This window comes from Mus caroli, unplaced genomic scaffold (assembly GCF_978045245.1).
Source record: "Mus caroli unplaced genomic scaffold, Mus_caroli_1 scaffold_17, whole genome shotgun sequence".
Taxonomy (NCBI): domain Eukaryota; kingdom Metazoa; phylum Chordata; class Mammalia; order Rodentia; family Muridae; genus Mus; species Mus caroli.
Genome location: NW_028227272.1, coordinates 49010143 through 49026186, shown reverse-complemented (window position 1 = coordinate 49026186; position 16044 = coordinate 49010143).

Genomic DNA, 16044 nt, shown 5'->3' with positions numbered 1-16044 from the left:
CATTGGTATGTATGAACTCTATTTATCAAAGCCATCTCATATCTAATTAAATTAAGATATAACATGGATCCTAGCTGAACTCAAATTAAGACATGGTGTTTGGTGAAGTCTGGTTAGCTGGAAGGTCATCAGTCCTCATTTCTGTTAGTAGGAGGAATAAAGACTGCTGGGAAAAAAACTGAAGCATGAAAACACTCCTCAGTCAAAGACTGCACTAATAAATAAAGGCACCAATGTTGTCTAAGTAGGCTTTGTGAAATGTTGTGTCTAAGCAGTAATATTCCAAGCTAACAGGCTTGGTGGAGGAAATAGTATGCTTATTTTTACCAAACAAGGCAGCCCCCAGCCCTAGACACTTTGAAGTGAATGCAGTGTCACTGAGGGATTTGAGAAACAGTGGGGTTCCTAGCTAAAAGGTGTTGCCAGTATCAAGAGTGGCCAAATAGGTGAAGCTCAAAGGGCTCTTTTGGTTTGCTTTCCTATCACTGTGATAAAGACCATGAGCAAAACCAACTTGGGGGTAAAAGGGTTTGTTTGCTTTGAATGCCCAAACCACAGTCTATCTTTGAAAGAAGCCAAGGCAGGGACCATGGAAGGAGTCTGCTCTGGTTGATTCTCAGTGCTTGCTCAGTCTGCTCACATATACCACCCAGGACCTCCTGGCGGCACCGCCCATAGTGGGCTGGGCCCTCCTCCATCTATTATTAAACAAGAAAATATCCTAGAAGACTTGCGTACAGACAACCTGATGTGGGTAAGCCACAGTTAAAAATCTCTCTTTCCAAATGACTGGAGCTTGTATCAAGTTGGAAAAAAAAAATCTAACCAGCATGCTGGCAAAAGGAACATGTAAGGCTTTATGTCACAGCATTTTCAGAAAGTTTAGACACCATGATGAATACTTTCAATGTCAGCGCTGATTATTTAGTATTAGCATATGCTAATAGGTTAGTGTCCATGGAAAAACACCAATTATATAACCGACTTTAAATATATCTAATGTTTAAAAGGGGAAAAACAAAGATAACATAGGAAGAACAACAATATCAACCAACCAGACTCCCCACCTTCACAGAGCTTCCAGGGACTAAGCCATCAACCAAGAAGTACACATGGCTCCAGCTGCATATGTAGCAGAGGATGGCCTTATCAGGCATCAATGGGAGGAGAGGTCTTCATCCTATGAAGGGTCAATAGATGCCCCAGTGTAGGGGAATGGAGGGCAGGGAAGCAGGAGTTGGTGGGTGAGTGGAGAAACATCCCCACAGAAGCAGGGGGAGGAGGGATGGGAAGGGGGGAAATTGGAAAAGGGGATAACATTTGAAATATAAATAAATAAAATATCCAATTAAAAAATTTACAACTGCATAAGGAAAATATTCCAATTTCTTTTCTTTTTCTATTTCATCATAGTCACAAGTGATCTCTACAACCTTTGTTGAGTCACCAACTGAACATCTATAACATGTTTAACAGAGTTTTAGGTGAAAAAATGTCAACTGAGTGAGCCACTTAAGAATCTCATATAGGGAAACACATGACATTTGTAGTTTTACACAACAGAGAACTCAATTCAAATTCCAGCAAGGTGCTCTTAATCAACCTGCAAACCTTTCAGGGTTTATTTCTAGTGGGTATCCTGACACAAAAACAGAATACCATAAAAATATGCTAATCTCAGAGAGAGAACACACAACTAGAAACAAGAGCCATATGATGTAGTTGTATTTGGACTCAACATGCCATTGCTTGCTAAAAGACTGCATGTCTATTCCTTCTTTAACACACAGCAACAACTGAAAGAGACCGATGCTGATAAATGGAGAAAAAAAAATATAGCCTGACTCTGAGTCCTAATTTGGCCTTAGTTAGGATGTTTACTGAGCAACAAGAAGAAGACAAGCAACAACTTAAACAAGATACATCCTTGCTCCTGAAGCACAGTCAGAAAATAACAAATCTGAGGAAACTGTTGCTCTACTCTTTTCTCAAAGATCTGTGTTTCCCTCAGACTATTCTAGTGCAGGGCTTCTGTCCCTAGTTACTTTATAGGGCAAAGTAGGTAGAGACACTCCATCCATTATCACCGATTTTGAGCTAGGAATGAAAGTGAGAGTCAGGGACAAACTAAATATCCATTAGAATCAATTTCTTTTAAATAATCATTACAGAATCCCACAAATATATCTCCTAAGTGTATCAAGGCCAGAATTTAGGTGCAAAAATTTGAAAGGCACTGTGCTATATTTTTTTTCCTGCCAAGCAAGAAAGCTAACAAAAAATTTCAGGTTTCTTTCTATTTTCCACTTTGTTCCAACTTTCTGTCCTTTCCTACTTCATTGTGCCCTCTGGGTTTCCCTGTGCGTTCCCCATCCTTCACTAACAGGCACTCATTCACAAATGCTTACAATTAATCCTGTCCCGCAACACTTTCAGTAAAGAAATTCATTATCTGAAAATGTGTTCTTTAACATTTTCCCTGCCACCGTTAACACATTTTGATTATAAGAAAAATATGACGTTGAATTTTCCTATGTAATATATTGATTCAGAGTTTCAAAAGAGGGAGTGGTTCCGTTTGCTCAGGTGGGCAGATCTGAAATGTTATACATTTACCCATGATGATAAGTCCATCAAGAATATCAGTGATGACTTCAAATGAGCAGATTATAGTATGAAACAATATAATTCTGCAAAAAAATATGTGTTAAACTCATATTTGGCAGCGACTCAACAGGCCAAATTAAGCACAGGACTTCCTAAATGAATATAGAGACCAACGTAAGAAAATCCCTTCATGATTATATCTAGTGATGCTAGGATAAATCTAATAAATCCCAAAGCTAAGGAAAGGCTCATGCAGTGGTGCTTCAGGGCTCATCCTCCAGGTACCCAAAAAGCACAAGTGGAAAATACATGTCTAGATCCCAGCTTTCAGGACTTGAGCCATTTAAATGTGGTAACAGACTTAGGCCTGTCTCTTTGGAAAGCACTAGAAAGGTTAGGGGAGGGGCAAAAAGGGAAGACCTGTCACTGAGTGAGGTAATCTTAGCTTCATGATTCATCTATAAGGGCAGCAATGCCTACAGTCACCTCATCCAGCGGAGGGGAAGTCTTTACCCACTATGTCTTCACCACCAGTCAATTTGCACTGGTAGCAAAATGGCTGCTGTGGCCACTCCTAGAATCCTGTTTATAAAGGAATTTGATGATCAAGAATCCAGGCTTATTTTTACCAGACCACAAGCAATCCCTTTTCCCTCTATTTCTTTAAATTATAAAGGATGGACTCATCAGGAAATTTTCATTGCCGCTTGACTTTATTGAAAAGTAGTTCTTAGCCTGGCATGGTGGCACATGCCTTTAATCCCAGCACTTGGGAGGCAGAGGAAGGCAAATTTCTGAGTTCGAGGCCAACCTGGTCTACAGAGTGAGTTCCAGAACAGCCAGGGCTACACAGAGAGACTGTGTCTCGATAAAAAAGGAAGAAAGAAAGAAAGAAAGAAAGAAAGAAAGAAAGAAAGAAAGAAAGAAAGAAAGAAAGAAAGAAAGAAAGAAAGAAAGAAGAGAAAAGTAGTTCTTCTACATTTCCATACCTTTCTTGCTGGATTGCTTCTGTGGCCATCAGAACACATGTCCGCCTCCTCCCAATCAAGCATATACATGTTTGGCTGTAGTCTACATCAAGAAGGCAAGCAACGCTGCCACTATCACTCAGAACTCAGCCCTCAAAGTATCAAGAATCTAAAACTCTTCTGTGAAACATCTTTTATATGCCAATATATGCTCGGCTAGACACCAAGAAATATGATGACTAACTATGAGGCAATCACAAAGAAAATGCAGGCAAATATGGTTTTAACTGAAGCATTGAAAGCTATGATTTCTTAGGAAAAGGTCGCTATGACAATCTTAGGAAAGGCAGCCAACACACATGTGAAAAAGTAATTAGTAAGTCAAGATACACAGATAAGTAGAGTTGCCCAGGTGTTGTGGACCAGGAACTTAAAATACAAATACTTTCGAGATGATATCAGATGGATTGCAATGGCCTTAAGGCTATACCTGAATCCCAGGGAAGTCTGAGATATAGACTAAAACCATGGTTTTAAAAATTCAATGGAGAGATAGGCAGGGTTGGGGAGAGAGAGAATAGGATTAGAGAAGAAGAAAATCATCATGGTTACTTTAGACAGAAGAATGAATGCTCTTTATTATTTTATTTTATTTTATTTTTTGGTTTTGTTTTGTTTTGTTTAATTTTTCGAGACAGGGTTTCTCTGTGTAGCCCTGACTGTCCTGGAACTCACTCTATAGACCAGGCTGGCCTCGAACTCAGAAATCCACCTGCCTCTGCCTTCCAAGTGCTGGGATTAAAGGCGTGTGCCAGCACTGCCCAGCAAACGAGTGCTCTTATGATCAGGGACAGTAAAGAAGTTATGTACATACAGAAGGAGAGTGAGGGGTTTAAAATGATAACCTACAGCAAAGGTGTCATTCAGAGTATAAATAAAATAATCCCATATGTCTAATTGAAGAACTTGGATTTGTTCTTTTGATGGAAAACCACTGAAAAGTTTTGAGACCTGAGAGAGTATATAGGAGCAGAAGAGGTAAGTGAGGTGATGTATAAAATATATATTTGAGATGAGCAGGTTGTTGATGGACTAGACATAAACAGCATGGAAAATACAACTGTCCACCAGGAGATACGCCACAATAATGATCAAGACCTGGGATAGAGCAGTAGTAACTCCAAGCACAAGCAATGTATTTCCAAAATGTTAGAAAAGTGGTTTCCCATCCTCTCTGCACATTTAAATAACAAGTCCCAAAGCTCTGTGCTCTGTGCCCAAAGCGTCTGATTTAATTGATCTAGGATATTTTTAAAGCTCCCCTGGTGACCATAGTTAGTGACTAAGGCTGAGAACCACTGATTGGTCCTTTGTGTAGCCCCTGCTAATTAAAGGGATATGTATATACAGAAAATGAAGGAGGCAAGGATGACTAACGATCCTTTAGCTTTAATGACAGTGAAAGATGTCTTCAGGATCTTGCATGGAGGTGATCAAAGGACAGTCTCTAAGAAAGAGAAAATGAATTTGCTTTTGAATATGAGAACTTTAAGGTACCTATGGAATAAGCAAGTGTGTGCGTGTCTGTGTGTGTTTCAATACGGCTTATGAGATTATGAATTTGAGAGTACTGACAGTAATACTTGAAAGTATTATAGAACTAAAACTGTATCAAAGGGAAGTTGTCTAGGCTAAACACAGTGTTAAATACTCAGCTGCATACTAAGGACCAATACTGAGAGAAATGTAGAAGACAGAGAAGAACATCCTAAGAGAAATCAATTAAGTATGGTTCACACTGAGCAAGGGGAGACAGGTGTTACCATGAAGAAAGCACCAGCTTCAACTCCAGCACAGGGGACTGCTACAAAACACCCGTGGGAATAAACAACAGAGAGATCACTTATGGCCTTACAGGGAGCACTGTTAACACAGTTGGTTAACCAGTAGGTTTAAAAGAATGGGAGCTAGGGGAATGATAAGAATATGTGTGTTGTTTTTTTTTAAAAACTGCATAAATATGAAGGATGTAGATAGTTTCTGCACATAGGCACAGATTGTATAAACACAGTGACACAAAGATTTGACAGGAAAGAAATGTAATCATGAATATATTTTTGAAGAAATGTTCCAAGGTCCAACTTCTTGAGAATGAACTACAGGCAACTAATGACCACTGACAGGAGAATTATCCTCTCCTAGAAACAAATCCTATACTGCATAACCAATACAAAGTGCTAGCCCTGAAATCATGCAATCATGTTGCATGCAAACATAGAAGCCCACTCAGCAGGTTGTATTCATGTATTTGTGCTTAAATGTATGTGGGGGTGTGTAACAGTAATAATGAAAGAAGAAGGAAGCCATTGGTTGACAAGGGAATGAAAGGGGTATAGAAGAGGTTGGAAGGAGGCAAGGGAGGGGGAAACTGATTTAATTTTACTAACGTTGTTTTTAAAGATGACCAAAAAGAGGAGATTACAAGTTGCTTTAATAAAAGATCAGGTAATGGTGTGACTTACTTAGGGTTTTACTGCTGTGAACAGGCTAAGGACAACATTTAATTGGGGCTGGCTTACAGGTCCAGAGGTTCAGTCCATTATCAAGGCAAGAATATTGCAGCATCCAGGAAGGCATGGTTCAGGTAGAGCTGAGAGTTCTACATCTTCATCTGAACGCTGCTAGTGGAAGACTGACTTCCAGGTAGTTAGGATGACAGTATTAAAGCCCACACCCATAATGACACCTCCAACTCCAATGAGGCCACACCTCCTAATAATGTCACTCCCTGGACCAAGCATCTACAAACCATGACACAGTGCTATTGAGATCCAACCATATTAGATGAAATAGAATAGTTGTCTTCTCAAATTGAATGGATCATAAGGGGAATGATGGATGTTTTGAGCAAATGTAAAAGGCAAATGACCAGTGAGCAACGGTCATAATTTATTCTGAAGCCCAGTGACATTAGAGATCCAATTGAGTTAGATGTCCACCTGAAAGGATGTACAACTTTTCTGAACAGGGATAATGGAGGGAAGATTACAACTTCAAACCAGCTTTGTGATGTAACTGGGGGTGAATGGTGGAAACACAGGAATAGAAAGCACCAAGGATTGTGGGAGAGAGTATTTTTAGTTTGTCATCTGCATAGTTTAGGATGCAGCAGCAGGGGAAAGACAAAGTATTGAAAAGAATGGTCATCTTGTTCACACAAGAGTGTTAAAAGAAGCAACTACTTTTAAGATTATATAGGATGATCAAAATGTCATTGTGTTGTATGTAATCTTCGGTGTTGATTCTTAAAAAAAAAAAAAAAAAGTGTACTTTTAGAATAAAATTTTATGGCCAGTAGGCAAGGAAGAAAGTAGGTTGGTACCATCATTCATATGCATAGTCTTTGTAAAATGTAGATGAAAGAGTCTCTTGCTTTATTGCATTTGAAGAAGAAGAATGAATTTAGAAATAGGCAGTATTGTAGATGCCAGACCTCCAGATGGTGGAGAAAACAATGGAGTCCTACTGTCCTTTCTTAAAGACTGCTTTTCAATTTTCGATCTTACTCTCTGTGATGGTTTCTATATGCTGGCCCAGGGAGTGGCACTATTAGGAGGTGTGGCCTTGTTGGAAGTAGGTGTGGCCTTGTTGGAGTACCCATGCCACTATGGGCTTGGGCTTTAAGATCCTCATCCTAACTGCCTGGAAGTCAGTCTCTTTCAAGCTGCCTTCAGATGAAGATGTAGAACTCTCAGCTCCTCCTGCACCATGCCTGCTTGGATGCTGCCTTGTTCCCACCTTGATGATAATGGACTGCACCTCTGAACCTGTAAGCCAGTCCCAATTAAATGTTGTCCTTATAAGACTTACCTTGATCATGATATCTGTTCACAGCAATAAAACCCTGAGATTGTCTCATAAATCACAAAGAGATTGCTGAGAAAGCAGTCAAAATAGTGAACAGATGTTTTAAAATGTTCCTAAAGGGGAAAATGAGGGGAAATTTTAAGCTAGATATCAACAGCAGAGATAGAGAGGAAGAAGGAAAGAGGAGAAAGAGATGGTAAGGGAGGAGAGGAGAGGAGAGGAGAGGAGAGGAGAGGAGAGGAGAGGAGAGGAGAGGAGAGGAGAGGAGAGGAGAGGAGAGGAGAGGAGAGGAGAGGAGAGGAGAGGAGAGGAGAGGAGAGGACAGAGAGGAGGGGAGGGGAGGGGAGGGGAGGGGAGGAGAGGAGAGGAGAGGAGAGGAGAGGAGAGGAGAGGAGAGGAGAGGAGAGGAGAGGAGAGGAGAGGAGAGGAGAGGAGAGGAGAGGAGAGGAGAGGAGAGGAGAGGAGAGGAGAGGAGAGGAGAGGAGAGGAGAGGAGAGGAGAGGAGAGGAGAGGAGAACATTTATCACCTGCTAAAGTTAGTTTTATATAAAAAAAATCTCATAAAAGAATTTTATCAAAACTCTTGAACAAAATACCGCTTTCTCTAATTCTTGAAGAAAATCAGATTTTCTAAGTTGTTAAATGTGTTGACATCCTCCTTCATAAGCTGCAAATGAGCCTACCACCTTTACCACCCACATCAAAAAGAGGCACCAAAGAAAAGAAAACCATTCCAGACTCTAAGTCCCCGATTTCTTCTCTCTTCTATTCATAAGAGTGTTTTATATTTGGGTTTTAAAACATGGAATCAGTTTTCTTGTCAGAAACATATACATAGAGCAGCTAGAGAGTCCTCTTTGGGTCCGATGTGAGATAATATTTGCATCAAATCAGCTTTTGCTTGAGACAGCTACAAATGACACATATGCAGCCTGGATACTTGTGCTTCTATGCAGGCTTCTTCCCTGCAAGCCTTTGTGGAGAGCCAGTCACCTGCCCCTTCTGCTTTGAACCTCCTAGAGGAAGGCTTTTTTCCTCCCTACGGACACTGACAGGAAATTTCCACTGATTCTTCGAGGACTAATATTGTAGGAAGGAAATGTCAGTGTGGAATTGCAATTACATACACACAATAAAACAACATTATTGCTAAAAGAAAATTGACCAAGATCATTTTACATATGTGAAATTTCATTCTATAAATTGAGTGTTGCTATGCTATCCCACATTTATGTTCTATAAATATATTGTTGTAATGCCTATTACGAAATAAAAAGGAAGTGGCCTCTTAGCATTGGGAGAAGAAGCAAGATCATGCCCTTGGAAAAAGGAACATGAAGGATATCTAAGGACAGAAATGTAAATACACACAGGGCTGGAAGATAAGTGGAGGGAGTGTTAACATGAGGCAATACAGCTCCAGGAACATAGGGGGTCAGTTCTGTGCTAGAAAGAGCACTTTAAAAATGTCAAAATTCAACAGATTATACAAAATAAACTATGGAATATTTTGATCCTAGACTTGAAAGATTCTATCAATTCTGTAATCAAAATGAAAATTTACAAGCAATTTTCTGAGACGAAAGAGAAATGGTGCAGTAATGTCAGTATTGGAGGGATGTATTGTTAGCACAGTATAATTTTGTTTTAACTGAGAGAATGAATAGTAGGGCTTCTTACCTTCCTTGGTCTTGAGCAGCTCACGATCATGAGACAGCCCCAGCAATAGAATGAACACAGTTTATGTTTTGCTTTGTTTTGTTTTGTTTGTTTTATTTTAAAAGAGGTGGGAGAATCTTGACTATAATTTGACTGAAAAGAGTATGTCTTCCTTTTTATATTTTTTTGACAATTTCATACACATATATAATGCAATACACATGAACTAAGGAAAGGTCTGAAGGTTTGAATAAGATAAGCTCATATATTTCAATGTTTAGTCACCAGGGAACTTAACTTGTTGATAGGGTTTGTATGATTAGCAGGTGTAGCCCTGTTGGAGTAAGTGTTTCACTGGGGTGGATGTTAAGGTTAAAAAAGCTCATGCTAGTTCCAGTTTCTGTCTGTGAATAAGGATGTAGCTCTCAGATACTGCTCCAGCATCATGTCTGTCTGCGTACTACCAAGCTACCCTCTATAATGATAGTAACTGAACCTCTGAAATGTTAAACAATCCTCCAGTTAAATGCTTTATTTTATAAGAGTTGCCTTGGTCATGGTGTCTCTTCATAGCAACAGAACAGTGACTTTAACGAAGAGAAAAAAGAACCTGGAAAAGGTAATTATATCATCATGTAAAGAGGACAATTTATCCTCCACCTCCCTAGCACATCCCTGAGTAAATGAGATCCCCGGAGCGATGGGCTGTGGTAGACTCCATGCCAGATGATTGGCTGTTCTAGCTGGAGCTTTCAAGGGAAGAGAAAACAGTATATATTGTTCTCCTCATTGTAGCAGATAAGACTGTTATGTTATGCAGGGGTAGAGTCCTCCATCTTCAATGCCTATTATAGTTATTAATAAAAGAATCAGCAGTGTTGCATGTAGTTTTAAAAACACACTACTGTCTTGCCCAGGAGCTGCTGCACTCTGGCTCTTCCTGGCTCCCTTTTGTCCCACCCAGCTTAGCTCCAGGATCAATCACAACCATCCCCAACCCAGCTTCCTGTTGTAGCTACCTTTGTTGCTGCTTGGCTCTGTGATTGCTGTGTTAGCCCTAACCTGGCCTCTCTCTCTACCCTCCTTTGCTCCTGGAGTCCACCACTCTGCCAGCCCACTTCAGAGGCCCTTGCTCCATTGATAAAGGACACACACACTGCTTGTCAATTTACAGCTTATCTTTTGTGGCAGAATTGCTGGGCACAGATACCTCCTGCCTGGAAATTACCCTTATCAATTGATTATATCCATCTCTCCCTCCACCCTAAACTTAGCGTCTTTCATCAGCTAGCCCCCATCAGCATCCTTGGCTCCTGCCTGTAGTAGAAGCTGCAGGTCCTAGCTCCCCTGAGACCTTACATGACTGTTGCTTTCTTCTTATTCCAAAGCATGGGAGAAAAAGCCCTCTCTCCTCCCCTGTGTCTCCTTTTCATCTTGGGAACTGGAAGTTCCACCTGCACCTTCAATCCAGCAATTGGCCTCTGACTTCTTTATTGACATGTCAAGAACCAGTTGTGGAACAAGACCTTGATGTCAGAACCTCCCCCTTACACAGCTGATACAGGGGAAAGGTGTGAAATGCTAGATTCTAGACATGACATGGCTGTTCCATGCATCATGTGACAAAAGTGGCGTTTCCTGCACTTGATACCTACCAGTAGCAGAAGGTATTTGAACAAAACCACTTTAGACACTAAGTTTATTAAGGGTATCTTACATCACTGCTGTGGGCTATTAGATTATTTATTCATTTAAGGCTATCTAGAAAGCTACTTAATTTATTTTAAGCAATCTTGTTAATTTCTTTATTATATAATTTCAAAGCAATCATTTAAAATCTGAAAATACAGACTCTCACACATCCACCTAGTGATATATAAGGCCATTTAGCATACGACTCTACCCAAACTTAAGAAAGTTTGGCTAAGTCTGTTCTCAAGGATTGCCTCATCAGGATCCAAAAAGAGGCTTCGCATCTTCTGCAAGTCATATGACATTTGTCTAGTTCCTGAAACTGGTAAGCAGATTAAGAATGGCTGAACACTTATCTTATCAAAGATTAAGTTTCAATAAAAATTCAAGAGAAGAATTTTTGTTGAAACTTAACAGTACTGTGTGACTAAGGAGCCATGCGCTGAAGGAACATTTGAGGAAAAGATTCTTGTAATTGTGTAGGTTTGTATTTTGAGCATGGTTTGTAGCTTCTGGTTTTTGTTGCTTTTAAATACCAGTTTTGGTTCTTTGAAAGTGTCATGCAATTGTACACTGTATATTGATTATATCCACACACCACTACTTCCACCCAGCTCCCCAAGTGTTCCCCACCCCATCTACCTCTTATATTCATGTCTTCTTTTTAGCTTTTTGGTTGATTATCCTTTGAATCCCATTAATACTTCTCATCATCACATAGGTGTGTGACTATCCACTGGGGCATGAGCAAGTAAACAGTGGCCACATTGCCAAAGGAAAGTAACCACTTGCCAATTAACAGTCAATTGCCAATAACTCCTAAAATAATATTAGAGCTGTGGAGTCGAATATTCCATAGATAACAGAAATTTATTGGCTTGAACCTGACTAGGTTCCATATAGATAACTCAGTTGCACTGAGTTGATGCATTCAATAGCCATGGCCTATCCATAAGTTAGCATTTCACAAATTTCCTTCTCAGGCTTCTGCATCTTTCTTCCCACTCTTTCATGAGCCATAGAAGGTTATTGTTGATGGAGATGGCCCATCCATGGGTAGGCACTCAGGATTATGTATACTTGGCACTTTGACTAGAGATTAACCATTCAATACTCATTGAGGGAAAAGAGCTTATTTAATCAAAGTCGAAAGCAGCACAAATCCATGGGAATAAATCCAGATGTAGTAAAGATATGTTAAAGATTGTGACAGCATGAAAATTTAGCCAAGCAATAGTATATATTTCCCATAGGACTTATGATCTCTCTAGCCATTAGCTTTGAACCAAGTTTATGTAGCAGGTACAAGATCCCTCCTGTGGAGTTGACCTCATGTCTAATCAGAAAACATTGGTTACCCCTTAACGACCATGGCTCTCCTGCACCAGTGGACATATCTTTCCAGAAGGTCAGTCTTGTAGCACGCAGAGCTCAACACAAGATAAGACTATTGATGATTGTTTTCTCTGCCAATTACCTTTATATAACTTTCTGGCAATATGAAAGCTTGCCAGCCAGGAGAGTATCCTGCTTATTTCAAGGTTGATTTCACTATGTCTTGCATTCATAGTGAGTGACCTTCAGCAATAGAGTTTTACCATCTAGTGATTATAGGCATCTAGTAACAATGGCATTTGGCCTGTGTTTTCTTGAGTGCCTATGGAATCATCTTGGCCACTAAATCATAGTACCCCATGCATAGCACTGATATTTTATTTAATAACTCTTGTGTTTTATAAGTAGCATTGTCTACCCATCCTAGTTTTTTTTATCAAAACTATATCTGCTTATCTAGTATTATATATATATATATATATATATATATATATATATATGAATGGATGTATACCATCTGCCTGCCTCTATGTTTGTTTGCACAGCTATTATTAGTTTCTAATTCATTTTTTTGAGTTAGCAGGACATAGGTTTGCACATAGCTTTTTCATACACACTGCATTTTGGTTATGTAACTTCCCACTGGCCTTGCTTGACTTGCTAAGAAAGATCAACACCATGGAAACTAAAATGTTGACTTAAAGTCTGACCTAGATTAGACTGGTGCAATTCACTCCAAGATTTCTCACCTTTTATCATAAATTCCAGGTTAAAAATAGAAAGCTCAATCACTAAAGATCAATGTGTGAAAATAAGTATTCACTAGCAAATGCTAGTTTGGATCCAAATAGTGGAAAGTTGGGGGAAAGGATGCTGTTAACAGTAAGAAAAACTGCTTTATACCTGTATACATGAAATAATAACCTAATGAGCTTTAATTTAAAAAGGGCTCTGTCAGATTGGGCTCGAAAGAACACAATTAGGAGGTAAAACAATACCTTGTGGTGAGACATAAAAGACAGAAATAGAGAAATAGGGCTGTGTAATGGCTAAAATTAGCAGTAGAGGTTGGAGGTCATATATCTATATATGTACCCAGTTCATAACCGTGAATCAGCTTTATGATAGTCTCTAATGTAAAGACACTGGACATGCAGAGACTGTCAGGAAAGAAATCAGAGCACGAATAAAGCCTGGAGAGGAGCACCTGCACATAAAATTGCACACTGCACACTGTGCCAAAATGTTACTAACTTTTTGAAAAGGTGGTCTCAGAAAATAGGATTATTATCCCTCTGTTAATCAAATAGTAAATTAACTAGGAATTAAATATGTATATTACATACAATGACTCATTCCTTCTGATTCTAGTGAAATGAATCCTTGAATGTTCTTCACAAGACAGAGAATTCATATGTATTATCTTTATCCACAAGAAGGGCAGCAATGCACACTTAAAGTATCAGAATTTGAGGGCCAAATTATTTTACAATAAAAATGGCAACATGTTTTCTTATTTGAAACCAAGGGACACAGTAAGAATATAGCAAACATGTAGACTGATTACAATCTATTTAACAAGTAGGACTAAGCAACAAGAATAAAAAGATAAATGTGATAAAGCATTTTAGGGAGTAGACACATATTCTGAAAGATTTATTTTCAGTTTCAAACCATGAACATGTCTCTACTCCTCAAAATGTTCCTTTTGTTATCCATCAATCTGCCTTCATAATGAGTCATGGAAATCTGATTGCTAAACTCATCTCAAATTCTACATCCCCATCTCTGCTACTAACAATCCAACTCGGTGTTTCCCGACCTTCCTAATGCTGTCACCCTTTAATACAGTTCCTCATGTTGTGGTGGCCCCCAACCATAAAATTATCTTCATTCCTACTTTGTCATCACAATTTTCTACTGTTATGAATTGTAAATATCTTTACTTTTCCAGTTGTCTTAAGTGCCCACCGTGAAAGGTCCATCTATCACTCTCAGCTTTTCTTGCCTTTCATTTGTGAACGCTAGACTTCTTTGACTCAGCTATCGTGTTAGATGTCATCTATGCAGAATACTTTTCTCAGTGTATTCACCAAAAATGGTCACACAATCTCATCATTGGTTTGTAAACATTTTCTGTAAGGGACCTGATAGCAGATGTTTTCACCTTCACTTTACCTTCTCCCGTCACAGCTGGATAACCAGTGTTGGATCAGAAACAGTCACAGGAAATAAATAAACAATTATGACTGTGTTTCGTAAAGCTTTATTTGAGCTACCAAGCCAGTATAGTTTGCCAATCCTTACTCAATCATACCAAAATCTACTGAGCCTCTGTTGAACAAAACTCTGCTTTTGTAACATGCTTTCTTTTATTAGAATTCAAACCACACAGGAGGTGCAACAATATTGTAAATCTCATTTATTATTTGATCTCAATATCTAGTGCCTGGGGAACAGGAAAAAAATACACATTTCCTGAATAAATAAGTGAATGAAAAATAATATGCAAAATTCAAAACACTGTAGAACTAAAAATCAGAACCTCATCTTTGAGTGCTTATTCGGTTTTTCACAAGTAAAATAAGGATTAGTAAAGTATGACTATAAGCAGATAATTTGACTTCTGAAAAGCTATCATTTATCCTTGTAAAATTATACCACAAAATAATAGAAAGTACAAAAGGAAATTTAAGTGATGTCACTTGTCTTAGTTTGGGTTTCTATTGCTATGAAGAGACACCATGACCACAGCAACTCTTATAAAGAAAAACGTCATTGAGCTGGCTTACAGGTCAGAGATTTAGTCCATTATTGTCATGGCAGGAAACATGGTGGTGTGCAGGTGAACATGGTGCTAGAGAAGGAACTGAGAGTTCTACATCTTGATCAGCAGGCAGCAGGATGTAAACTCCACACTAGACCTAGCTAGACACACCTCCTCCAACATGGCAACACCTGCTACAACATGGCCAAACCTCCCAATAGTGACACAGCATATGGATCAAGCATTCAGACACATGAGTCTACAGGATATATACCTATTCAAAATACCACACCACAGTACACAATGTACAATTCTATTTGTTTTTACTCTGGATTAGAGACATCTCTCTTTTTCCATTTGTTCTCTTTCTGAGATGACTTTTGATCATTACATTTTGGGGTGGGAGGGTAGCCCTGCTGGAATCTGCAGGATAGACACTATGAACACCTCTAAAAATCCTCTAATGAACAAGGCAGCTCCCTACCCAAAGGAAAAACTTCCATAAAGTGAGTAGCATATTGCACAAGTAGAGAAATGTTGAGTTAAAAAATCATATCTTAGGCTTCTTCTCCATCAAAATGTTTATTTTGCTGTTGTTTTTAAGATAATTCTCATGGATTTTCATGATGTTACTTAAATTTATGGATACATTTTGAAAATGTGCAAGAAAGAAAATTTGCATAGCTTTGAATGGGACACAAAGTAATTCTGAAGCAATCAGTTCAGTGAGAGGATGGAAGGCAAACTCTCACTGCCAAGTTTTTATTCCAAGAATCTTCAGCTAATCTGATAACCTCCTTAGAGGAGTCAGACCTCAGACTGCCTGTGCCTTGGCTTGTACACAAGGTTAACTGCCTACCAGATTTCATGATAGCCATTGGCCAGATGACATCAATGACAGTAAATTTCAGCTGACATCCTATGTCAGCAACAAAACAGGAAGGAAAGAGGGAGCATTCCAAGGGCAAGAACAATACAGCAAATATCCTTTTCTCGTTTCTGGTAAGCCAGTGACTTCACCGTTATACTGCTGATGTTCCCACAAAATTTCTACAACTCAAGCCCAGGAGATAACTGCTATGGTGTCTTGACATTTAATTGAAGATATAAGATTTCAATTCTGATTTGTTTTAGGACTCAGTCAAGTTA